Source organism: Magnolia sinica, chromosome 7 (assembly GCF_029962835.1).
Source record: "Magnolia sinica isolate HGM2019 chromosome 7, MsV1, whole genome shotgun sequence".
In the NCBI taxonomy this organism is placed as follows: Eukaryota; Viridiplantae; Streptophyta; class Magnoliopsida; order Magnoliales; family Magnoliaceae; genus Magnolia; species Magnolia sinica.
Genome location: NC_080579.1, coordinates 21,103,148 through 21,128,910, shown reverse-complemented (window position 1 = coordinate 21,128,910; position 25,763 = coordinate 21,103,148). Strand labels below are relative to the sequence as shown.

Here is a 25,763-nt window from a genome sequence, read left to right as displayed (position 1 = left end):
AGATGACTCATGGACTTGTTAGTATTTCTACTTACTCTGATATTGTATGGCTTATGGACTTATCGGTATCTCTATTTACTCTGATATTACATTCTAAGCACGCATATTCTACTCACACACTTTCACTACCCACTAAGTTTTTTATCAGCTTATGCACGATAGATGCGTGCAGGCGGTGTTAGGTTTCAGCAGCGTGGAGCTTGGAGCATACAGCGGACCTCTGGAGCTTTCATTTTCAATATATGTATTACCCTTTCAACATTGTATTCAAATGATTATACTAGTGGATATGTGATGATGATGTTGCCTTTGTGATTTGGGTAAACTTGTGATTATGCTTCTTACGAGAAAAATGTACGTTGAAAAATTCTCCTTATAGGATTTCAGGATCGGAATTTGGCGTATAAACGCTGGGAGCCAAGAATGGAGTACTACGGAGGCTGTCGGCACCGAATTTGGCGATCGGGATTCCTGTGAGTCCGTTCTCCGGGTTTGGGGTGTGACATTTTCAATTCATGGAATTCGTCCTTTGATATTACCCTAAATAGATCGATCTTGTCCTCAAAGGGTATTGGGGAAGTAGAAAATTCTCTATGTTTCTCATTGTCGGCGGCGTTGCTTGGAGTGATTTGTACAGCAGATATGGAAGTTGTCATGCCCCGAACTCAGAAAACGAGCTCACAAAATTCCCGATTGCTGAATCCGGCGCCGACAGCCTCCGTAGTGCCCCATTCTCGAATCCCGGCACTCACATGCCGGATTCCGATCCTGGAATCATACAAGGAGGATTTTCAGTATGATTTTTTTTTTGTAATGGAGCATAACCATAAGCATAATCAAGTCACAAAATAACATCATCACATATCCACTATATCTAAAACTTTGAGTACAATACGGAAAAGAAAATACAGGGTGATCAAAAATTCCAAAATGATCTGATGTACGCTCCTGCCTCAGCGCTGTTGTGATCCAATGCCACCTGCAAGCAACGGTCTTGCATAAGCTTACAAAAGCTTAGAGGGTGGTGTAAGTGTGTGCGTAAGGTAAGCGTCAAGTGTACAATATCAGAGTAATATGAAAATATACGGTAAGTCCATAAATGCTATCAGCTGTACTAAAGCTATATGATGCAAGGCATGAATGCTATCGGCCATACCAAGGCCATGTGATGCGAGGCCTATGTAGCCAAATGTCATATGAAAGATGCAAAGCAAGTATGTCAGTCCTCATCAAGTATACATATCAGTACAATTCCTCTATAGATATCACCGGGGTCTAATACACTTTACACTTACTGCCTCCTCCCTAGCTGCATAGCTAAGCAAGTGGAAGAGACCACACTATCGGCTTGACCAGTAGTCTGTCAATACCTACCTGGCTCATCGATAGCGGACTCATTTGCAAGCTGGTCAAACTTAGCCTAACTTATAGCCCCCTCACTCGGGCAGATAAGGCCACACCCCCTTCCAACCGACCACGACATAGTGGGAGACGCGGCCTACTGGTATTCGGCACTCGGGCGCTCGTGTATATACTCGGTCTAGACGTTGGAGCATCTCTTCGTACCAAAAAGGTTCTGAAATTTTCACCCAAGGACATCCTAAGTACCCACAATGCTAGAGCCAATATTTTCGGTATTCGATACGACCATCCACGATGTACTTGTGGAGGCCACGGCCCTGATGTCGCTAGGGCATGTAGTGATCACGACACACAATGCGAAATGCATGAGTCACACCGTCAGTCATGCAGCAACCTTACGCGTACTGCGCGATCATGTGGAGTACTTCGTCTTATAAGGAGTCTCGTAAATGTCTCAACCCAATGGCTTATGCTATGATCAAATATTCCTCATATCAAGCATACATATATGCGTATGGGCATGAATCATGGAGTTATACTAAGTGTGTTATAAAGTGATGAATTTTCAACAAGTATGAGCCTATCAATGGGCCCTAAGGAGAGTTAGAATACGGACATTTAACCAACATTGTACTTACAATGTTGACGTTAAACCATCATTGCTCCTAAGGCATAGCCTGCCATAAAAGTCAACACATAAACCACGGTGGAATCACATTCAATGGGCCTTATGGTCATCCCATTGGGCCTTGACCCACGGGCCTCCAATACATCAAACGGGCCTTATAACTTGGGCCTCATATATATTAAGGTGTGCCTCAACGGATGGGCCATACTACATCGAGATGGGCCTCCTCAAATGGGCCTAATATATATCAAGGTAGGCCTCAACAACGGGCCATGAATACATCAAGATGGGCCTAATCACATGGGCCTCATATATATACCAAGGTGGGCCTCAATGGATGACCACAAATAAATCAAGATGGGCGTAATCATACATCCCAAAAATCATATTTGAGGATCATTTGGACCATACCACAAATAGTAACGGAGATAATAATTTTCATGGTTAAATAAACCACAAGGCCCACTATAAAGTTTATTTGCCAACCAACCTAATCACAAGGTCATAAAGACCTGGATTAAGAGGGAAATAAATCCCATATTAATCCAGAACTTCCATGGCCCTAAAGGGTTTCAATGGTAGGCATTCAAATCCCACTATTTCTTCGCGGTGTGGTCCACTTGATACATAGATCTATCTTATTTTTTTTTTGCCTCAAGCCTTAAGACATACTTGCCAAATGGTGGATGGTTTGAATGCAACACATGCATCATGGTGGGGGTCCACATGAACTATGGATCTGACTCATTCTTTAGCCCATGTCATAAAATGAGCTTTCAAAGTGGTTGGGTGGTTTGGATGCAACACATGCATCATGGTGGGTCCCACCGTCCAAGTGTGGACGATGTGAATAAAACACATAAATCATGGTGGGTTCCACCGTCCATGGTGGATGGTGTGAATAAAATACATACCTTATTGTGGGTTCCACCGTCCACGGCTATGGACGGTGTGAATAAAACACATACATCATTGTGGGTTCCACGTGGGGCCCACCATAACTTTTATTTGTCATCCAAACTGTTGGTACGATCACACGGACTTGGATGAAAAGGAAAAACAAATTTCATAATGATCCAAAACTTCTGTGGCCACGAAAAGAGTTTCAATGGTAGACGCTCAATCCTCACTGTTATCTGCCGTGTGGGTCACATGATATGTGTATACGGCTGATTTTGGGTGGGGGCCCACTGCCCTAAGGGGCCTACCTAATGGGCGGTGTTAATGTTCAACCCACATCACGGTGGGGCCCATGGTTGGGACCCGTGGTCCCTGCCCGCTCGTCAAACGCAGGACGCTGCAGCGTCCTTTCACGATCAAAAGTAGCAGGCACTACTGCTGCTCCCTCTCTCTCACATATATTTTTTTGAAAATGGAGTTTTTCTGAGGTTTTTCATAGGTGGGGCCCACATCAGGTGGATCCGACCTAACCATTAGTTGCTATGGCTCAAGACAAGCCAAACAAGCCCAATATTTGAGGTGTTATGGCATGTAGAAACATCAGGTGAATTTCAATGGTAGGAAACACTGTTTGCTATGGTATGGCCCACCAGAAATTCGGATCAACTTCATTTTTTGGCTTAACGCCTAAAATGATCTAAGAAATAGGATGGACGGCGTGGATCAGATCAATACATCAAGGTGAGGCCTGTATGAGTGGCCCACCCAAAAGTCTAAAAAAACCAAACTACTTTGATGTGAGTACACGACATTGTCCGTTCACACTTCATTTACAAACATCCAGCGTCCCTGGACACTGGACAGTTTGCACACAATTAAGGTGCGTCCTACAGGGATGTGGCCCACTAAGATAAATCTGATATTTGTGTTTTCCCATCTCCTCAAGGTAAGACCCACATGGTTTGAACGGTATAGATCATACACGTCCATCAAGTGGGTCCCACGAAGGTGGATGACTTGGATAAAATGCATACATCAAGGGGCCAACAACAAGGGAAAAGAGAGAGAGAAAGAGAGAGATCGAGTGATGGAGGGACCTCGACACTATGGGCCCTCCCTTCTGTGATTAACAATGTACATCAAGTGGGTTCCATTATATATGGGCCCACCGATCAAAATTAACAGTGGAGATCTTTTCTCCACCGAAATGAAAGGTCTAGATGACCCTATCTATGCAAGGAAAATAAACATCATAATGGGGTCCATAGAAAATAGCCCCATCATGGAATGATCATGAGGATCAAGGTGGGCCATCTGCCACATCTAGGGTCCAAAATGAGATCCATACCATCAATCGGTAGGCCTCACTTGGCCCATCATCAAAACATGAAAATCTAGCCTATAGAAGCACCCACCGTTCGATCTTCTTGGTCCAATGGAAAGCCGATCTCCTTGTGTCTCACTTTGATGGTGGAAGATGAGAAATGAATAGCTAGGATGAAGGTTTTGGGGAGAGGAAGTGGGCCACACAACTCACTCTTCTCTCTTGGGAAAGGCTTGGACGTGCACCATTTTTGGTTGCTTGAAAATTTGAAGAGAAATGAGAGAGAGAGGGTTGTAAGGGAGAGAGAGTGATGGGTGATGGATGTGAGGTGAGTGATGGATGTGAGGTGAGTGATGGGTGAGGTGAGAGATTGTTTGACTTGGTGGTTGCTTGACTTGTGGAGAAAGAAAGTATGGTTACTCTTGTACTTGACATGAGGTGATTGATTGATTGCTTTGAGTGATTGATTGATGGGACATATTATAGAGATTCTTTTAAGATTAAAAACACGCGACGTTTTCTTCAAAATAAACGTCGGCCCACATCTCCCTGCCAGGGTATCAGATCAGTATGCAAGACGTGGCGTTGGAACTGCGGCGACGGTGCGGTCGCAATAGTACGAGTCTCGGATTAAGCCAACTCAAATCTACAGGATATGACTTAGGATCACGCACAAACGTCGATTATCAGTCGCAGGTTGTTGGAATTCGACAGGAAGGATAGCGGGAGTCGACGGAATAGTACGGGCTAGGACACGGGCCTTATAGAAGTGAATGGAGAACGCTTGTAGACAAACGGTTTTACCACCCTCTTAAGTCTTCTCTTATATATTGGAATGGAATGCAGTGATTTTCGCATATTTCAACGCTTAACGCATCCTCATCATCCTTCTCAAACTCTTCCTTCAAATTTTCTAACTCCTTCTCCTTCCAAAACTGTATCTTCTCTATATGAAATGCATCTATCTGCTTCTTCAATTCCGCCTTACCCTCCTCCAACTCTTCCCTTTCCTTCTTCAGTTCTTCTTTCTCCCTAATTAGCATTTCCCCCTCCTTCAAAACCGCCCTCTTATTCAACTTTTCCTTCTCTAACCTCAAGGCTTCTTTTAGTTTTAGCATTAGTTCAACCTCCTTGAGTACTACTTCTCTCTCCCTCTCCATCGATCTTCTCTTTTTTAGTATGCTTTTGAGAAGCTTCAACTCTTCCCTGTCTCTCTCCAACTGAAGCCTCTATGCCTCCAGCTCCTCCTTATCCTCCCTCGACTCCCCAGTCAATTGTAATCCCACTCCCTCTCCCATATCAGTACTCTCTTCCTCTCCCCCTTCTTCTCCCTCTCCCTGTCCCGATCTCTTTTCCATATCTTCATCATCTTCATCTTTAGTGCCCTATAAAATGAAGCAATGTATGTATCAATTATATAACATGTCAAATTAGATATAAAATATCAACATAAAAGAAGACGTTTTTGACATCTTACGTCAAATCTATCATGGACCAAACAAACGACCTCTGTCTCGTGCTCCTCGGTGGTAGGCTCTAAGATAAGAACGATCTCAGTTTACAAGAAAACATCTTTGTTTTCATGCTACAGAAATATATATATATATATATATATATATATATATATATATATATATATATATATATATATATAGTTGAATGAGTGACCACTTAGCTTCATAGAAATTGACTTATATCTTTATTCTCTAGAATTTGATGAATCTTCTTATATACCTCCAACCCTTCCATCCCCGATATTATATGAATCGTGAAATTTTAAAGGGAATATATGAAATTATATATTGTCGGAGAGCCGGTATTCTCTCAAGGGCCCATATCTATTACAATGAAATGACAAGATGATCTTAAATTAATATACTTTGATATAAACTATGAATTAAAATAGACAAGGAAAGAATCTTTACTTATAGGGGAAATATGCAACCAGTGATATTGTAATAAGGCCTCTGTGATGTCATCAAGGCACTCTCGATCCCTTCTGTCATCATCTGGAAGGCCCAACTACCCCAAGGATAGATATTAAAGTCTTCCAACAAGTCAACAAGGTCGATAAAGTTTGTATAGCATATAATATTCGTGTCGGTACCCCTAACAAACCACTCTACACATAATATTAGGGCTACCTTCACGACATATTCGTGCTTATTGCTATCAACTATCCTATTGAACACCTCCTGTACATGTTTCTTTAGGATAGGATATTTATTGAAGTATTTTTCTCTTATTGACTTCTTCGAACGATGGATATTGGGTATGGAGAGGTCACCAGTCTTCAGCCCTGTTAATAAGGTGAAGTCCATCTCGAAAAATTTGACATGGTTCCCTTATATCTTGAATACAAGATTGCCTATATATCTCTCAATAAGTGAGTGAAAAATGACTCCTAAAAACTTAAATGATGGAATGTGTAATAAAAATGAGAATAGGGTTTGTCTAAATATATTTAATCTAGTGTTATTCTTCTCTAACCCACTCTTCAAACTTTCAAACCATCATGTCGAAGAACATCTGCATGAGATGGTGGGGACCGACTCGCCAAATCCCTTATGCAAGGGTTTGTCATCTGTAAGGATGAATTGGAAATTATATCAACGATAATATTCAATATTTAACGAAGCATAATGTGAAAGTTGACTTGTTGTAGTGAAAATTCATAAAGTATGGTGTGAGTCTGCTTAGTTGACGGTCAGTTTTTGGCGAATTCTAAATGAAAGTACAAGGCTTATTAGTGAATTTTCACGAGTTTTGGGCCTGTTTCACTCGCTTTCGGCCTGTTCCACTCATTTATCAGTCAATTTCATGTAGTTGTCAGTAAATTTATACCAAGGTTGTCAGTAAAAAAAATGTCAATATCAAGCAGTCATCGGCGATTTTGACGAATTTCATGTCAAATGGTCAACTCCACGACCAATTTCACTAAGTTATGGGTCAATTTTCAGAGTTATATGTTGCATTTTGGCTGAAAACATCATGAAATTGACTGTGAGTGGATTTGTCTAAGGACTGTAAATGACCGTTAAGTGAAGGGGATTGACCATGAAATGCATGGAATTAACCGTAAAGTAAAGGAAATTGTCCATGAAATGAGTAGAATTGAACGTGATGTGAAGGGGATTGTCCATGAAATGCATGGAATTGACCGTGAAGTGAAGGGGAATCGCTGGAATTGACCGTGAAATGCATGGAAATGGCCGTGAAGTGAAGCGATTTGACCGTGAAATGCATGGAATTGACCGTGAAGTGAAGGGGAATGACCGAAAATGACCGTGAAATGATTGGAAATGACCGTGAAGTGAAGGGAATTGACCGTGAAATGTATGGAAATGACTGTGAAGTGAAGCAAGTTGACCGTGAAATGCATGGAATTGACCGTGAAGTGAAGGGGAATAGCCGGAAATGACCGTGAAATGAATGGAAATGACCGTGAAGTGAAGGGAATTGACTGTGAAATGCATGAAAATGATCGTGAAGTGAAGCGAATTGACTGTGAAATGCATGGAATTGACCATGAAGTGAAGCGAATTGATCGTGAAATGCATGGAATTGACCGTGAAGTGAAGGAGAATAACCGGCAATGACCGTGAAATGATTAAAAATGACCGTGAAGTGAAGTGAATTGACCGTGAAATGCATGGAAATGACCGTGAAGTGAAGTGAATTGATCGTGAAATGCATGGAATTGACCATGAAGTGAAGGGGAATGGCCGGAAATGACCATTAAATGATTAGAAATGACCGTGAAGTGAAGGGAATTGACCATGAAATGATGGGGAATGGCCGGAATTAAGTCAGTTTATGGTGATTTTAGCTCAGTTCATGGTGATTTTAGATAAGTTCATAGTCATTTTAGCTCAGTTCACGGTCCTCATCAATAACTCAGTGGGTCCTTGGTCTGTTAACTCAGTCGGTGCTCAATCTCTTCTATGGTCTTCGTTTAGTTTCACATCTCATTTCATTCTTTGTTTAAAAAACCCTCAATGTGGGCCATTTGAGTCATGATTTTGTTCATTTATCAGGACATGCCATACCATTCAGTATTTTTTTTAAATGAAAATGGATTGGGGACCGTGCGCATATATAGTATAATATACAGTGGGGTCCATAAAAGAAAAGCTTAATATTTTTTTAAAATGAATATGGATTGTGGACCGTGTGCATATATAGTATAATATACAATGGGGTCCACAAAAAGAAAGTAGGGATTTGAATATACCTGCCATTCGAAGCTTCTTAGATAGGAAGACCATTTTTCGTCCTATCTTGGGCTCAAAAAAGTTAAATAGGACAGGTGTCAGGTGTGTATTTTCAACCAAATAATGGAAAAGAAGAAATCGGTAAAAGGAGGGTTTTACCATTAGAGTGGACAGTCACAGAGGAGGAGAAGTAATCAGAAAATGATAATCTACGACGAGGATGAAGGATCAGGGAGAGGGAGAGGAAAGAAGAAAAAACCCGGTTTTTTTTTTCTTTTGTAGAAACGCGGCCGGCAGCGTGAATAAAGTGCATCGGCTAGAGAGGGACAATTTCGGCCTTTGGGAAGGCATCCGTACATATGGGGCTTATTCTGGTGAGGTAAAAAGAAGTGGATTTCAACGGATAAATGGGCCTAAGTGGGTCGTACAGTGGTAAATTTCTAGGCACTTTCCTGGTTTTTAGAGGAAACGGATCGGCTACTCACTGGTCGGTGCTCTGTGCGCCCCAACCTGATGTATGTGTCTCATCCATTCCGTTCATCTATTTTTGGGGATAATTTTATGCAATGAACCAAAAACTAATATAGATGAAGATCTCAAGTGGCGCATGCAGTGTTGATTGAATTCTAACTATTAAAAACTTCTCGGGGCTACAAAAGTTTCAGATGAAGCTGGTATTTGTTTTTTAACCTTCATCCAGGTCTGTATGACCTAATCTATAGGTTGGATGTTAAATAAACATCACAGTGACTCTAGGAGGTTTTTAATGATAGAAATTCAAACACTACTGTTTTGCCACGGTGCGGTCCGCCTAAGATTATGATCTGCCTCATTTAGGATGTAAAATATTAAAATGATATATAAAAATAGGTGGATAGTGTGGATAAACCACATAGATCATGCTAGGGCCCACGGAGCACTGACCACTGGCCACGCAGCGTCAATAGCGGACGCGGATTTCCGGCGAAAGGCGTTATCAAGAAGTTCCAGCACAAGCATTTTGTGTGGGGCCCATTGTGATGTTTGTGAGAAAGCAACTCTGGTCATCCATTTTTCAAGCTCATTTTAGCACATGCAACAAAAAATAAGGTGTATCCAAAACTTAAATGGGCCACACAAGAGGAAACAGTGGGGATTTAGTGACCACCGTTGAAACATTTATATGGTCACAGAATTTTTATCGGTTTAAGTTCTTAGTGTTCTCACTTCATCTAAGTGAAAATAACCTTATAAACGGTTTGGATGGGATATAAAAATCAAGGTAGAGCCTAGGAAGGTTTCAACGATAGGCATTCCTTTCTCCACTGTTTCATCTCGTATGGCCCACTTGAGTTTTGGATTCTCCTAATGCTTTTAGTCACATGTCTAAAATGAGCTTGAAAAACGGATGGACGAGTTGGATTTCTCACAAAAATCACAGTTGGCCCACCCAGAATGGTTGCGCAGGATATGCACGTGAAAGACTTTCCAGGAAATCGGAGTCCGTTAATAGCCAAACCACGTCGAGCGCGGATTCGCTACCGACAGGTGACTCGGTGCTGAAGTGACGCCACGGGTCCTACCATGATATATGTTTGTATCGACACCGTCCGTACCGAGGGACCATTTTAAGGCATGAGACAAAGAATGAATAATGAACCACAACACAAAAAACAGTGGAGAGAGTGACACCCACCGTTGAAACCTTCTAACGTGTTCATGAGTTAACAAAGATATTAAATAAGGTAAAACACAAATATGAGTTTCATCGAAATCTTTCGTGGCCATTAGAAGTTTTTAATGCTGGGAATCACTATGTTTATTTTTTTTTTTTCTTTGGCTCAGACCCTAAAATCATCTCTCCAAATGTATGGACGGTGTGGATACAAAACATATATCATAGTGGGGCCACAGAACTTAGTAACGCCACTTCAGCATAGAGTACTCAACGGAAGCGGATTGGCTGGTGTGCTACACACCAGCTATATACCTGGAGTAGGTACGTGTCGTGCCAAGAGCGCTGATGCTCCTCCAGCTCCGAGTTGTACAAACAGTCCAAAGGAGAACAAAGTCACATGGCCGATGTATTTATTATATCTGCACCGTTCATCTATCCGTAGAGATCATTTTAGATTATTATTTAAAAAATGAATTTATTATATCTGCACTGTTCATCTATTTTTAGAGATCATTTTAGATTATATTCAAAAAATGATTCATATCCAAAGATCAACTAGACCACACCACAAATAGCATTGTAGATAATGATTTTCACCATTAAAACATTCGTAGGGCCCACCATAATATTTATTTTCCATCCAATATATTCACAAGGTCACAAAAACATGGATGAAGAGGGAAAAAATTTTCATATTGATCCAAAACTTATGTGACCCCAAAAAGGGTTTCAATGATAGATGTTCAATCCCCCACTGCGTTTTGCAGTGTGGTCCATTTGATAGTTAGATCTGTCTTAATTTTCTTATAAAGCCTTAAGATGAGCTCTACAAATGAATAGACGGTTTGGATATGACACATACCTCATGGTCAGACCCACAAAACTTACTGACGTCTATACAGCTGCTATATATAGCTGATGTCAGGTATACCAGCCAATCCGCTTCCCTACTCAACCCAGTCAGTAGCGAATCCGCGCCCAACAGTCATGCGGGATTTACCTCCGAATAACGATTGCGTTCTGAGTAACTCAAACTCTGAGCGGTCCACCGTGATTTACATATTTTATCTACTCCAGCCATCCATTTTAACAGATAATTTAAAGCCTGGAGCCCAAAAATGAAATATATACAACTCTCAAGTGGACCTCACCACGAGAAACAGTGTGAATTGAAATTCTACCGTTCAAAATTTCTTGGGGCCTACAGAAGTTTTGGGTCAAGCTGATATTTGTGTTTTCCCTTCATCCGTGTTGTTGTGATCTTATGAACAGATTAGATTACGAATAAACATCACTTTGGGCCCTAGCAAAGTTTCAACGGTGGAAGTCATTATTCCCACTGTTTCCTTTGGTGTGGTCCACTTGAGCTTTGGGCATACTTATATTTTAGATTCAACCACTAAAATGTTCTTCAAAAACCGATGGACGGCGTCGATAACCCACATACATTCATAGTAGGCCCAATTAAGTTTACTCAGTACGATAATAGATAATCACTAACTCAGTACGCATTCCCATTTCCAAATAAATAAAATTGCTAACCAGGCAATACAACTTGAAATTGCTAAATACGGAGTTACTCAGTACGTTCTTATTCTTATCAGTAAACTCAGTTGGGCCCACCTTGAATGTGTGTGGTCTATCCACGCCGTTCTTCCATTTTTCCATCTAATTTAATGGGTTGATCCCAAAATTGAACCATATCCAAAGTTCAAGCGAATCATACCACAAGAGACAGTGGGGATTGGCTGGTGTATCACATACGCTACACCAAAATCATCATTTAGTAATGGTTTAAATGCTTCAGGAATGGTTTAATACCATTCCTAAATGAGGCGTCGCAGAAAATCAGGAACAGTTCAGAACCGTTTTGGGTACCGTTTCAAAATTTAGAAACGGAAATTTATGAACGGTTTTAAACTGTTCTGGTGCGAACGGTCACATTTTGGGCACAATTTTAGAAACGGTTTTGAATGCTTATTAATGTTGCCAATGGTCAGATTTTAGGACGGAATTTTATGAAGAATTTCAAACCCTAATAAACACGAAATTTAGGGCCAGGGGAAATAAATTAACAGAAGCTTATTGCATTCCATCAAAATAAAGATTAATCCAAAGAAAAACATAGCAAAAGAATTCCACAAAAGCAAATTAAGCAAATTAACCAGAATACATCCTTCGGAGGTTTTTACTAAAGAAAGAAAAGAAAAAAGAAAAAAGAAAAAAAAAAAAAAAACTTAGGAAGGCTCTCCCTAAGATGTAAAATAGAATAAGGAAAGCAGAACTCCCTTCTAGATTCTACAAGAAGAGCGCGCTCTTCAGGAGTTTTATCCGAACGTATGTCTAGCTCACTTGTAGTATAGCTGTGCAGAGATGATCAGGGTGACTAAGTTAGCTGATATATGCAAAGCTGAAATTGAGGACACTGCAAAAATAGACAGAAGCTTCGTGTGCAAAATAAAAGAACCATAGCCAACACACTACCGCATGCATGGTGGTCAATCAGTAATTCTTAATGATAAAAGGGACATTGTCATCATTACTGCGCCCAAAAAAAAAAAAAAACAATTTTGCATAGCAAAAACAGCGATATCATGGTCATTGTTAGGGAGAAACCAAAATAAATAATAATAATAATAATAATTGTGGAAGTCCATTCTGATAGCAAGCAAAGGTTCTCTTTCCTTGATCTGGGAGAAGTTTTGCAAGCCACAAAGGCATACTTGCTCCACGAACCATTACAGCAGGCATATGCCAACCTGCCAGGTGATCCACAACTTTACAAAAAGAATTTGGCATATGTGGCTTTCTCCTGATTTTTGCAAGCATATGCCAACCTGCCAGGTGATCCATCACATAGAAATGCTCATAAGAGTACCTGTAGAAAAAAAAAAAGGAAAAAATAAAATAGGAAATTGACAGATGAAGTTAACTCTTGTGCCATGAATCTTACTGCAGGAAGTGTTACAATGGACAGATGCATTAGGTAGTGTCACCTTTAATTCATAGTTGTTGCATTAATATATAAGAATCAATTCTCTTATGCTTAACCATGATAAGAAATCATTCTATAAGAATCAATTCTCGTTATTAACCATGATAAGAAATCATTCCATATCATTATTGCGTAATGTATTGTACCCTTAGGATATGGAAACATATTGGTTATTGCACAGGATATATCAGTTTTTTTTTTTTTTTTTTGAAAAGAGAACTGATTTTATTTATTTATTTTTATTTTTTTTCAGGCTACATTTTTGAAACATTGATTGCCACAAAAACACAAATCCCTTAAATTACTGACAGGTTTTATTGGTCCATTTGCTATAATTTCTAGATTAAAATTAATTGTATTTCCAAAAAAAAAAAAAAAAACAGAAAAACAAAACATATTAAGCAGATTAATTGAATAAGAAACTCAAAAGAAAATCTTACACATTATAAAGAAAACCCAAATCCTGCATTAGTAATTAAAGAGATAGAAAATTGAATAATCCTGACATGAAGAGGAACAGGAAAAAAAAATACAAAAACAGAGAAAATGGATTAAAACAATCAATTCATGAGTATGTAAAATCAATGCCATTTGCAAATATCACACCATATGCTTTTGCTGATTCCACATGATCCCTTGAGAATTATGAATGAGAATAATTGTAGCAATATAAGCCTTACATTTGCTTGGAAGGCTCTGATCCTTTGGATCTTCTAGCTGCAATTTGTAGATATAGAAGAAGAGGAAAAAAGAAGAGCAACCTTGTTTAAAGGTAAAATGAGGTAATTTTTGCAAGTGACTGCACATATCAATCTTGGAAGAAACTCACAGTTTAGTCGGCTTAGAACTTCTCTTCTCCTGCCTTCCAATTTCTCCTTCATATCAGAAACAAACTCGAACTGAGGAGCATACAAAACCTGTAGCTACACATTTGCAACTTAAACATGTCAGCATGTGAAAGCAGTTAAACCAATTACCAAAATCCAAACAAATAGCGTTCCAGCAACATAACTGAAACTTAGTTTCACCTTACCTTGCCACAGACCGCATTGGGTTCCAAGTCTCTGGATGAACTGAAAGAAGATGAAAAGATAATTTTCAAGTTATAAGAAACATCACTACTTACAAATATCACACCAATAGATAGTTCAGCCCAAGACTTACAATCGCTCATGGACAGGCATATCCTTTTTTGTGTGGCGAACCATCCATTGGGAGTGATCATGCTATCTCATAGAAAATAGGTTGTATTGGCAATAATAATCAATTTTGGTGTAGTGATCATACAACTGAAACACATCAGTTGTCATTGGCCTATCAAAGGTAATGCTAAGATAATGGGTTCTCTATCCCCATTGATGTTTATCTCTCTACATGTTCATCCTATGTTATATAATTGTTGATCATCATCCATTTCAAGAAGATCCATCGTGTTTACAATTTGTGAAATGACAAATGAAGGGAATTAGGAGTAACTGGAGAACCATGAAGTGATGTTTGAGCAATGGCTCGAGGCCATATGTCAGACGTGCACCATTTTATATTGGATTCTTATGGACCGACCCATATATGAGTTCTTTTCTCCAAGGAAAAACATATTTCAAGTTTACGCAAGTTCTTATGGAATTATCAGTGTGGGGCCAATAACTTTTTATTCCACTTTTTTAGGGAAAGAAGGAATTTTTATGGCTTATGAAAGAAATGATTCAACCACCCCATTATAAGCTGGAATTCAGGCATTCAACTTGACTACAATTGTGAATTACTGTTAAAAATTGGATCTAATACAAATTGATACCGAAGTCTCCAGTTGCAAGTTGCTACCATCCATTATTGGCTCTGCAACAGTTCATATAGGTAGATAGGCAGCATTATTAACAAGGTTGAAGTAGCTTATGGTAATGCTTGATAGACATTAAAGACAAATTAATGGGACAGTGGAAAGCAGTGATAGACTCACAAGTCAAAGATTCTGAATCTTTGCCAAGCTCATTGTTTCCCATTGTTAAATCAATTATTTCTTGTTGCTCTCTTTGTTGCTTCTGTTGCAGTTTCCACTCTGAAACTTTTACAAAGAAATCTAACCCTACATAAAGATAGGGAAATTACAACATAGATCTTAATTGTAAAGAAATGGCAGCGTTCATGACAAAATGTGATAATCAACGCAGATGATCATGATATGACTATGGATCAAATACTTACAAAATGTGATAATCAACGCAGATGATCATGATATGACTATGGATCAAATACTTGCTAGGTATTGAAAAAATAAAATAAAATAAAATAAAAACACACAAAATCACAATCCAAAATGAGACATTTTATGTATGTTTATTCTTATCTATGTAAAATAGTGAAAAAAATGGGATTGCATTGATCATGCAACTCCAGAATGGCAGTTAACTCAAAAGCACGAGATTGGTCTAACTAGCTAATCTAGCATCATTTTAAAATGTAAATTTCATAGAAATTGCATTCTTGCCTTTTAACTACCAAAACCTGATCCCTCCAAAATCCAATCAGAAAGAAGGAACAACTTATTTCTGAACATTTTGCTTCTGAGAAAACTAACCTGGACATTTTACTTCAGCAACCATATTGGATCTAGAAATGTCCCATAGATAGACAGAGTTGTTGCTAAGTCCTACTGCAAGATAACCATCGTCCTCATGCTCACAAGGCATATAGGCCTGCTACTAATAGGCCAGCAAATAATTTTAAGAACAAAAACATCAAAACTAGAGAGATCACACATTTATCAAAAGGATTAAAAAAAAGGGAAAAAAAGAAAAAAAGAAAAGAACAGAGAATGACTATTGGTACCTTCAAGAAGCAAACTTCCATGACCCAATGATTAAATTTAGAGAAAATATGGATTAGCATCAACCCTGTGAGAGACTAATGAAAATGAAAACCAATTTCGAATATGAAAAAGAGAGCCAACTGAGAACAGTTGAACCCAGAATGGAAGACAATTCTAGAAGAATGTGATTTGCTAAGAAAACCATGACAGGTGTGCTGTGTCCAGTTGTGATTTATAGCATCAAAAGTGAGAAATGGCAGCTTGCATAAAGGCCAGTTATGTTTTCCACTCTACCCCAAACAACAAGAGTATTGCCTGTTGAAATGTCTTCACACTGTATTGAAATAACCATGACAAAGTAGTGCAAACAAACATCAATTCACTGAAAACATAGGATAGAGAATCTGATGCTGGACATGGAAAATTAAATATGATATGCAAGATTTCAGGCTTAGATCACACCAATTTAGAAACAATCACACAAATTCCACATCCCACATGAAAATCCAAACATTCAATTAAAGGGGAATCTATGCGGATCCAAGCCGACACAGGCTAGGACTGGACCAATAAAATTATAAGCCAAACAATATCAATAGGGAAATAAAATCAACTACTCATGCATAAAAATCAGTTCCTAATCCAAGGGATTCTCTAATTTCAATTCAAGGAACCCTAAGGTGATAAAAAGGGACAAATCAATTAGGGATCATGTAATATAGGGTTAGTATTCATGAAAAAATAGCTATGAGAGGATAAAAGAGAATAAAAACCTGAGCCAAAAGATGATCCCGCGTGTGGACAATAACAATGGCCCAGACGGACGTGCGTGTGATCCCGGCCGCACGTGTGTGGGGCCCACTATTCAGAAAAATGCCACCTTGGCCATGGTCAGCCAGGGATGGACTCCAAAACTTCCAAATCTCAGCTCGATCCGATGTACGGTTTGTGCGTGGCGCTCCGCTGAAGTTTCAGCTCGCCTGCGGGCCGAAATCTGGAAACCTGCTTCAATGAAGAAATCTGATATAACAAAAGGATAAATTTGAAGTACGGATGGTGGGGGAAGATGGAAAAAAGATGATGGAAGATGGGGGTGAATTGGGATCGATGTGGCTTCGCACCACGGTAGTTAGCCCTTCGAAAAGGGAGGGCTTCGTACCCACTTTTGAATTCTTCCACAACTCACGAAGAGAGCAGAAAAATAAAGCAGGAATTTTTTATTAACTTCAATAAATGAAAAAAACTACAAGGGGTGCCTATTTATAGGGAGAACCCTATACATAAAAACTCGCACCATGTGCGACACCTATTACTTGGCGATGAAGTAAACTAAAATAAAAACCAAATAAGAAAATCTAAAGCGTTCACGATGTTCTAAATAATAGTAATAAGCAAAACCTAAAATATAAAACCAATCTGACGAGTGGGCCACGATCATGAGATCCCATGGTGGGCTTTTCTTGATTATCGGGCCACTTTTCTGAACCAAAACTTGACTTCTAGCTAGGAGGCCCTCCTTGGACGTCGTCATCGAGCCAGATCGATGGTGGGGTCCTCCTATGTATGTACGTGCGTAGGGGGGCGGTGTGAGTGCGGGTGATGTTCCCATCAATTCTCCCCGGCTACAAAGATTTCGCCACTGGCGAAATAAAACTCCTAAACCGCTTCAGGATGTCAGGATCAAGTCTCTGAAGCTCCTCCTCAGTGAGCCACGTACTGTCTGAAGCTGGGCGTGACTTCCATTTAACCACGTACTTTTGAAACCCACTATCCGACGTTGAAACTATCTGATGGTTCAGAATGTCCTCTATTTTCTTTTTAGGTGTGTGAAGGTTAGGTATGGGAGATAGAGGCTGAGAAAATGAGTCGAGAAGGATAGGTATGGGAGGTAGAGGCTGGGAAGATGGGTAGGGACGGGTAGGTATGGGAGGTAGAGGCTGGGAACATGGGTCGGGACGGGTAGGTATGGGACGTAGTGACTGGAAAAATGGGTTGGGAAGGGTAGATATGGGAGGTAGAGGCTGGAAAAATGGGTCGGGACGGGTAGGTATGGGACGTAGAGGCTGGGAAAATGGGTCGGGAAGGGTAGATATGAGAGGTAGAGGCTGAGAAGAAAGGTTATGAAAATTAGATATGGGAGGTAGAGGCTGAAAAAATGGGTTGGGAAGGGGCCATGGCTCAAGGGATAAATATGGAAAATCAGGATGGGTGGGCGAAGGGCCGGACAAAGTATCAGTAGTCCCCTGAAAAGTAACTAAATCCTCCATATTGGATGTGAAACTAATTCCCATGGAAGGTGGAAGATCTACCTCATACATTTTGAGACTGCTTCGTTTCATAATTTTGACAGGTCCAGCGTTACACGCGTGTAACTTACGAACGGCCCTCGAAGGATACCGCTCGAGCCTGATGCAGACCATCACAGAGTCCCCAATATTGAATCCTTTGAAACATTTATACTGGTCTGTAGAAAATGTGCAATGTTCATTATTAGTCATGATCTTCTGCCTGATTTCTTGATGCCATGAATGAATGTGATGTACAAAAGACTCTGGAGACTCTGACGGCCTATGGGACAGTGACATAGGGACAAGATCAATAAGTTTTCTAGGTTTATAATCAGTAACGACTTCACGAGGACTTAGACCTGTGGACCTATCGACAAAATTATTCAACATAAACTCGGTTGTAGGTATTACGGTGTCCCATGTTTTGGTGTGCTCTATATCCCTCCTAGGGGACTCATCTGGTAGATCATCAGGACAAACATCACGAAACTCATCCACTACCGGAATGACCTCAGTGAGTAACTCTACACTAACATCTAATGCACTCTCTCCAGTCACAAGGCTGCACATGTTGTACCCCTCAAAATAGTGGTCTTGATGTCCCTCATAGGGTGGGTACACGGGTGCATGCCCATAATTGATTCCTTGGCTAACTCCATTCATTGGTCTATCCTTCAGGCCACCTGCCTGAGATTGGACATCTACCCCAATGGTGGGATTTGTCCTGGCGATGGTCTTTAGTCGGGCAATGCGTTCATCAAGCTGCTCAAAGCATTGGTTCATTTCCAAGCGCTTAATCATAAACTCTAACTTTTGGGACAACTTGTTTAGTGACTCTTGCAATTGTTCCATGTTTAGTATAGGGTGCCAACCAAAATTCAGCAATATAGTTGTCAAAATATAAGAGATTTTTTTTTTTTTTAAAAGAATCGACCTAGTTTCTAAAAAATGAAAAAGGAAAGTTTCTAAAGAAACAAATTAGGAAAGCTTCTAAAAAAAACAAATTAGAAAAGTTTCTAAAAAAAAACAACCTAGTTTCTAAAGAAAAAGAAAAGAGGAAAGTTGCTAAAAATAGAAAGTAAGTTAGTTTCTAAAAAAGAAAAAGGAAAGTAAATTAGTTTCTAAAAAGAAAAAGGAAAGGAAATTAGTTTCTAAAAACAAATTAAGAGAGTTTCTAAAAAATTAGTTTATAAAAAAACAGAAAAGGAAAGTTTCTAAACCTAGAAATAGAAAATTAAGTTAATTTCTAAAATAATTCAAAAAAGGGGATAATAGAAAATTTCAGCAGCTTATTTCAGGGTTTTATGGACCTCTAAATAGCCATATATGATGAGAATTGATACGTAATGGACATAAACAACCAAACCCTAAACATGTAATGAATTCCCCTACAAGAACCCTAGGCTTTGATACCAAATTTGATGCAAGACAATTAACCAGTTGCTCTAAAAGCTCGAACTGTTAGAGTATAGCGAATTAATCCCTTTATCTCACAGCCCAGGCCCACATCTCATGGGTTTTAAGACCTCGGCCGAACCCCCTTCGTGGGCCCCAAATCACATGGGCCGCCCACCTCGAACGTGTCCCCGCATCCCACGGGCTACCCCACTCGAGCCCGGTGTGAAATGTGCATTAATCACCTCGAACACGAGACCTCCTCCGTGGGCCGCACCCACCCCGAGTGTGCCCCTGCATCCCACAAGCGACCCCACTCGAGCCCAGTGTGAAAATGCCCCTGCATTAGAATCCCTCCTGAATGGGGATCCAAATTGGTAGGTATGACGGATTGATGAGTCCATAGCCTTCCAAAAAAAAAAAAAACATTGAACAGCTCTATAGTCTTCAAAATGATAGCTTCTTATATAGTACCCATTTGGGAATGAGATCCTGCAAAATTAGGCAGGCCCTAACCTCCACATCAGATTCTATCACACAAAGGCAGTTTCCCTGCATAATCACAATTATTTTAAGTTGAAAAAAAAAAAACTAAATGATTGAAAATTGTGATTGAAAGGAGAAAAGAGGTGCTAGTACCATCAAATCTGACATGGAGGGTATGGGTTGTCAAAATTGAGATTAGAGCTTGACCCTGATTCTGCGGGATCCCTGTCCAAAAGTACTTTCAATTTCACAAGGAAAAAAAAAAACTAACAATGGTCACCATGATAGAAGCATGATTTCACATGAGCCAAAACCATGTCATATAATATTCTTATATTAAGCAGCACCAAAGTCACAAGGGTGGGTATTTGGACTATTAGAACTTACATTAGACCCATTTTTTTGACAAATGTGATGCTTGATAGTTGCCCCGATTGCTTGTTGTGGAATCTTCACAGAAGAAATAAAGGTAGTATATGAGCCAAGTGTTTTTTCAGCATAGCATATCTAACCTGGATGCATAGAAATATTATTAAATTGAACAACAGTCCATGAAACAACTACAGTATAACCACAATGAAATGATAATCATGAAGCAAGTAACAATGTGTAGAACTTTTTTTTTCCAGGAAACTCATCTCAAATCCAAACTTTTTTTTTCCTTTCCATGCAATAAACCAATCCATCCCAAACCCACATAAAAAATCTATGCACACAGTTTATGCCTCTGTAACTGCTAAAAAATGAGAGTAGCAACCTTTGGCGGAAGTCGTTTGATGAGGAGCAGCAATGTTTGTAAAACTGATCTAATATACCTACAAAATTCATAAGCCATAAGCAAATTAGAAGGACTACACAGTTTATGGAGAATGGTGAGTATATTTACACTACTAAAAAAAAGGAGCAAAATCCATAGCTATAGATCTTCCATCCACCATGGGCCCACCACAAAATCATCATGTAAATGTGGTCCGACTCATTGGATTTTGTGTAGAGGGATCGAAAAGGGCTCTTATCTATGAGTACATGCCTAATGGCTCTCTAGAAATATATATATATATATATATATATATTCCCATGAAGGTAAGAGCAGCCCTTTGAGTTGGGAGAAGATGTACCAGACTGCATAGGGGATAGCATGCAGGATCTGTGACATGAAGATTCTACATTTTGACATCAAGCCTCACAACATTCTCCTTGATGACAACTTCAAGCCAAAAGTTGCTGACTTTGGGCTCGCAAAGTTCTACCCAACAGATGAAAGCCATTTATCAGTCACAACTGTAGGAGGAACTCTAGGATATATGGCTCCTGAACTATTTTATAAAAATACCTGCAGGCAGGTCTCATACAGGTCTCATACTATTCCCAATACTTTGATTGATTGCAAGTCAATGGTTCAGATGATTAAGAAAATGGAAAGCATATATATATATATATATATAAAATAAAATAGTCACCATGTGTTTTTAAACTAGACGAGAGCGTTGGTCTAGAATAGAAACTATTGATGTTGAGGCTTAAACAGAAACATAGCATGTGAACAATGGCATTGAATCTTTTACATATGAAAAACATTAGTAGGCATCATAATTCAAGAGTACCAGTCCATAGCCAGTAGCTTCAGTCGAGAGACTAGAACTAGACCAAAAGATCTTAGGTCCTGTAAAACTGCCCTGCATAAGTAAAAGCATACTGATGAAATTCTAAAGACAAGATGGAAATATATTCATTACCAGAAAAAGGAAGGTCAAATACAAAACAAAGGAAAATGGAAAGCCTAAGATTCATCTTGAGCTCACCATCGTTAGCTTACAGAATTCCCTTCGGCAGTCAGCTTGGAGAAAATTTAAAGGAAACCCATTGTTTTAAAGTGTGAAAAGGCTTTGAATATTTGTTGCTTTAGCAATTGAAGTGCATTGTGAGATTCTAGATCTTAGGAGAGTTGTTGTCATGCCAGTATCTTGAGGATATGCAAGATCAAGTGCCAGGTGACTGGTGTCTTATGGATAGATGGAGGAAGAAATGGACCGAAAGCTTTTCACCAAAAGATGCACAAAAGGTTAAAATGGATATCACTGACGAAAACATTCTTAACCACTGATCGGTGGCCTATAAACTGAAACTAGATAAACAGGTCAAAGCAAATGCACTCAATTTGAATAATGTGACAAAATGAGGCAAGTTTCAAAGGCTGAATTTCCACCAAACAACATTGCACCACTGGTTAATTAAGTTTCAAAGGCAAGAAACAGATGAGAGTTAGAGTCATGATTCACAGGGTCCTATAATTGGACACAGATTTTCTAGCTTTGCATAATTGATTCCCTGCAAGAAAGAAAAGGAAACCCAATTAAGATCACCAAGAAATAGTTATATTTCCAAATGCATTTCAATAAAATCCAAATCAGATGACCTAAAGAAGAGAAGAGAAAACAAGAAAAGAATAAACAATCTAGATCACACAATGTTCCTAATATCCAAGCTCCATTCCAAAGAAAATCTTTGAAACCATCGGTGTAATGCCAGAAAGAATAAACAAAATTTATAATAGACATTTGGCTTGGGAACGGCTTAATAATTTACAACCGTTCCAAAACCAAATGCGTTACCGTTCTTAAATGGTATTTTTAGCATAGTCATTTGCCAAATGAAACAAGCATTGAAATCTCTGAGTTATCAAACAGTCCATTGTACAATCTTAGCCCTTCAACAACATTAACCTACATAGAAAATACTATGCTTTTTAAGCAATCCATAGTATCATATGAGAGCACAAAACATGAAATTTTCATACAGTATTTTAAAAGAATGATCTTCCAAGTAAAGATACAAAATATGAAGTGGTGAACAAGATCATACTGGCTTCCCATCAAAGATTTCATTGACCAGAAAGGTTTTAGGGTTTGGAATTGGTTTCTGACTTTCGTCATGGTTTGGGATGCTATCTACCTCACTCTTTAGAAGGACACTCTAGCAAAGCCCTGATGTGAAGGAGACCAAACAACATATTAGGAGTTATTTTGTCGTGAATAAAAGGACAACTCACATTGATGCCCTTCTCCCTCCTCCTTTACCCAGGCTTGGGACCAGCAATGCAAGAAGTTGCATTGGCAGAGTTAAAAAAGGGCTTAAGCTCCATTTGGTTTGAGTAAAAAATTATATTCATAGAGATTGATGTGATGACCAAATGTAGCCTAAGACTTATAACATTAAAAGGTATGATAGAACCTCTTACACCACAAACAATATATATGTGTGTGTGTGTGTGTGTGTGTGTGTGTGTACATATATATATATATATATATATATATATATATAAAATTAAAGTTCTCAAATGCTGAAATGCCTGTATCATTGAGGATGATCTTGAAATATGCAACTATGCTTGTAACCTTCTTCTATTATCTTAACAAAAAGGGGAAAAGGAGAAAATAAATGCTCCATGGTGCATAGCTTCCAGCATCCCAATTACGTAGCATGCAATCCAGGTGCAATTTAGCATACAACATCATTGAAGTGGAGAGAAATTCTCAAGAGGGCCCACCCAAATTGATTTCTCAATGCACGGTATTTAAATGGATTTTGGTTACTTAAAGAAATTGATCCAATTCATAAGCCTTTTTTTTAATTATTATTTTTAAAAAAGGAAACTGCTTTCATTTCAAGCATCCAATTGCTTTCCTCCCAAGTAGCCTAAGCTAAAGCAACTATTTCAAATTGTCTGCCAAGAGAATCGGATAGATAACATACAATTCAATGTAAAAACTTGAATCATGCAACAGAAAGAACATCAACAGCATGCTACATGCAGAAAATTTCAGAACGATGACCTAGGGTAATCCGAAGCTTCATACTCTAGGCAAAGGTGCATCTAAAATCTGATCCAAATAGAAGGGTCCTTCAGCAAATCAACAAAGCAGATAAAAACAAACAAAGAATGAAAATAGCTAAAACCCCCACCAGACATCAAGCTAGAGGAGATGATTAGCTTCCAGAATTCTCCCAAATTTCCAATAGAATATCAGTATCATAAGTTAGCCTCCCGATGCTTAATAAAAAAAAAAGTGAAAGATTCTTCCAGCTTGAACGTCCATCAATTTCATGAATTGGGGTATTATAATTAAAAAGGCCAAAATAGAGAGGAATTGAAAGAGAGGTATGTAACTCACCTAAGGCAGACTGCAAAACTGCAAAAACGGTGGAATCCAAACAGACCAGATCGAAGAAAGTAAAGGATTTGCAAAATCGATGTCACCAGAAGTATTCAGGGACAGGGACAAGATTCCCAAGCAGACCCCCCATTTCTCTCAATCTGAAGAAGAATCTATCAAAGCAGAAACCTTCAGGAAAAAAAAGAAAGAAAAGCCAGATCCCTTTTTTCTTTGCTACATGCAGGAAAGGAAAATTCCAGGTAAAAGAATCTTAAGAAAAGTAAAAAAGAAAAAAACAAATCATACATTACTTCATTTTTAAGCCAATCTTAACCTATGATAAGCCCCATGATTAGAGATCTCACCCACCTCAGTGGATCCAAAGATGAGATAGTGTTTGCGTTCTATCTTTTCCCTGCACAGGTAGTGTCATGTTAGTCGAGGAACTGGGATTTGAAAATGTAAATGGGGAAATGGACTTCCCGAAATGAGATAATATGGTAAACTAGATCCTTTATGATTTTCTAAAGTAGCGAAATAGGGGATTTATCAATATTGCAACATATGCTGTAAGAAGGGGTTGGGTGTACCTATCTGCACACTGCTACTGCTGCTGCTGCACTTCCCTCCCTCCCTTTAGTCTTCCCCATTCAACCGTGAACGACAGATATGGAGCTGCTGCTACTGCTTCTACAATGTTAGATACCCCATGTGTTGGGGACTGTCGTGTGGGATGGTGGATGTTGCAGGGAGAGGGAGATCGAGAGAGGAAGGGAGAGTGAGAGGGAGATTAAGAGAGAGGGTTGAGATCGAGAGAGGGAGGGAGAGTGAGAGGGAGATCGAGAGAGAGGGTTGAGATCGCGAGAGGGAGATCGAGGGAGATTGAGATTGAGAGCGGGAGAGGGAGATAGAGAGGTAACAAAAGAAGGATTTTAAGGAGTTTTTGGGGTCTGGAAATGAAGAAAAACATTCCATAGTATGCGGTACTTTACAGTAATGTGGCTCTCAAGTCATGTGGGGTCCACTCAGAGGTTACAAATAGAATCCATTTCGTCCATCTGTTTCAAAATAAAACAATAAAGCATAATAATAATAAATAAGAACATCCAACAGTCAATTAGGACACACCAACTAAACAATGAAAATAACAGTGAATAACAACAACTAATCCAATACGGTTCATTACCGTTTCAAATCAGGAAAGGCTTACAGCCATTTCTGAACCAAAATCCCAACCGTAGCAGATTGACAATTTTGGTGTAGTAACACCACGAATCTAGCTGGTGTGTTGACTCACCGAGTTCTGTAGGTCCCATCATAAGGTATGTGTTATATCCAAACCGTCCATCTATTTAAACAGCTCAACATAGGCTTGAGCCTAAAAATAAGGCAGATTCAAAGACTAAGTAGACCACACTAAAAAAAAGCAGTGGGAGATTGATGCTTGAGTTTTATCCATGTCGTCCATCCATTTTTCCAAATCATCTTAGGATGTAAAGAAAAAACAAACATGACTCAGTTCCAAGGATAAGTGATCCACACAATGAGGAT

At 39.2% G+C, this 25,763-nt stretch overlaps 3 long non-coding RNA genes across 3 annotated transcripts; all 3 read right to left on the bottom strand.

Annotated features, from left to right (window-relative positions):
- Positions 1-12,143: 12,143 nt before the first annotated feature.
- On the bottom strand, positions 12,144-15,160 carry LOC131252019 (uncharacterized). The gene is made up of 3 exons (XR_009174102.1): positions 15,041-15,160; positions 14,729-14,919; positions 12,144-12,890 (listed from the first exon to the last, which is right to left on the bottom strand). It is a non-coding gene; the product is annotated as an uncharacterized LOC131252019 (long non-coding RNA).
- Positions 15,161-20,234: 5,074 nt separating this feature from the next.
- LOC131251185 (uncharacterized) lies at positions 20,235-21,011 on the bottom strand. Its single transcript, XR_009173642.1, has 3 exons — positions 20,816-21,011; positions 20,446-20,570; positions 20,235-20,283 (listed from the first exon to the last, which is right to left on the bottom strand). It is a non-coding gene; the product is annotated as an uncharacterized LOC131251185 (long non-coding RNA).
- A 198-nt stretch (positions 21,012-21,209) lies between these two features.
- Positions 21,210-24,638, bottom strand: LOC131251186 (uncharacterized). Its single transcript, XR_009173643.1, has 4 exons — positions 24,231-24,638; positions 22,338-22,386; positions 21,663-21,734; positions 21,210-21,304 (listed from the first exon to the last, which is right to left on the bottom strand). It is a non-coding gene; the product is annotated as an uncharacterized LOC131251186 (long non-coding RNA).
- Positions 24,639-25,763: the final 1,125 nt, after the last annotated feature.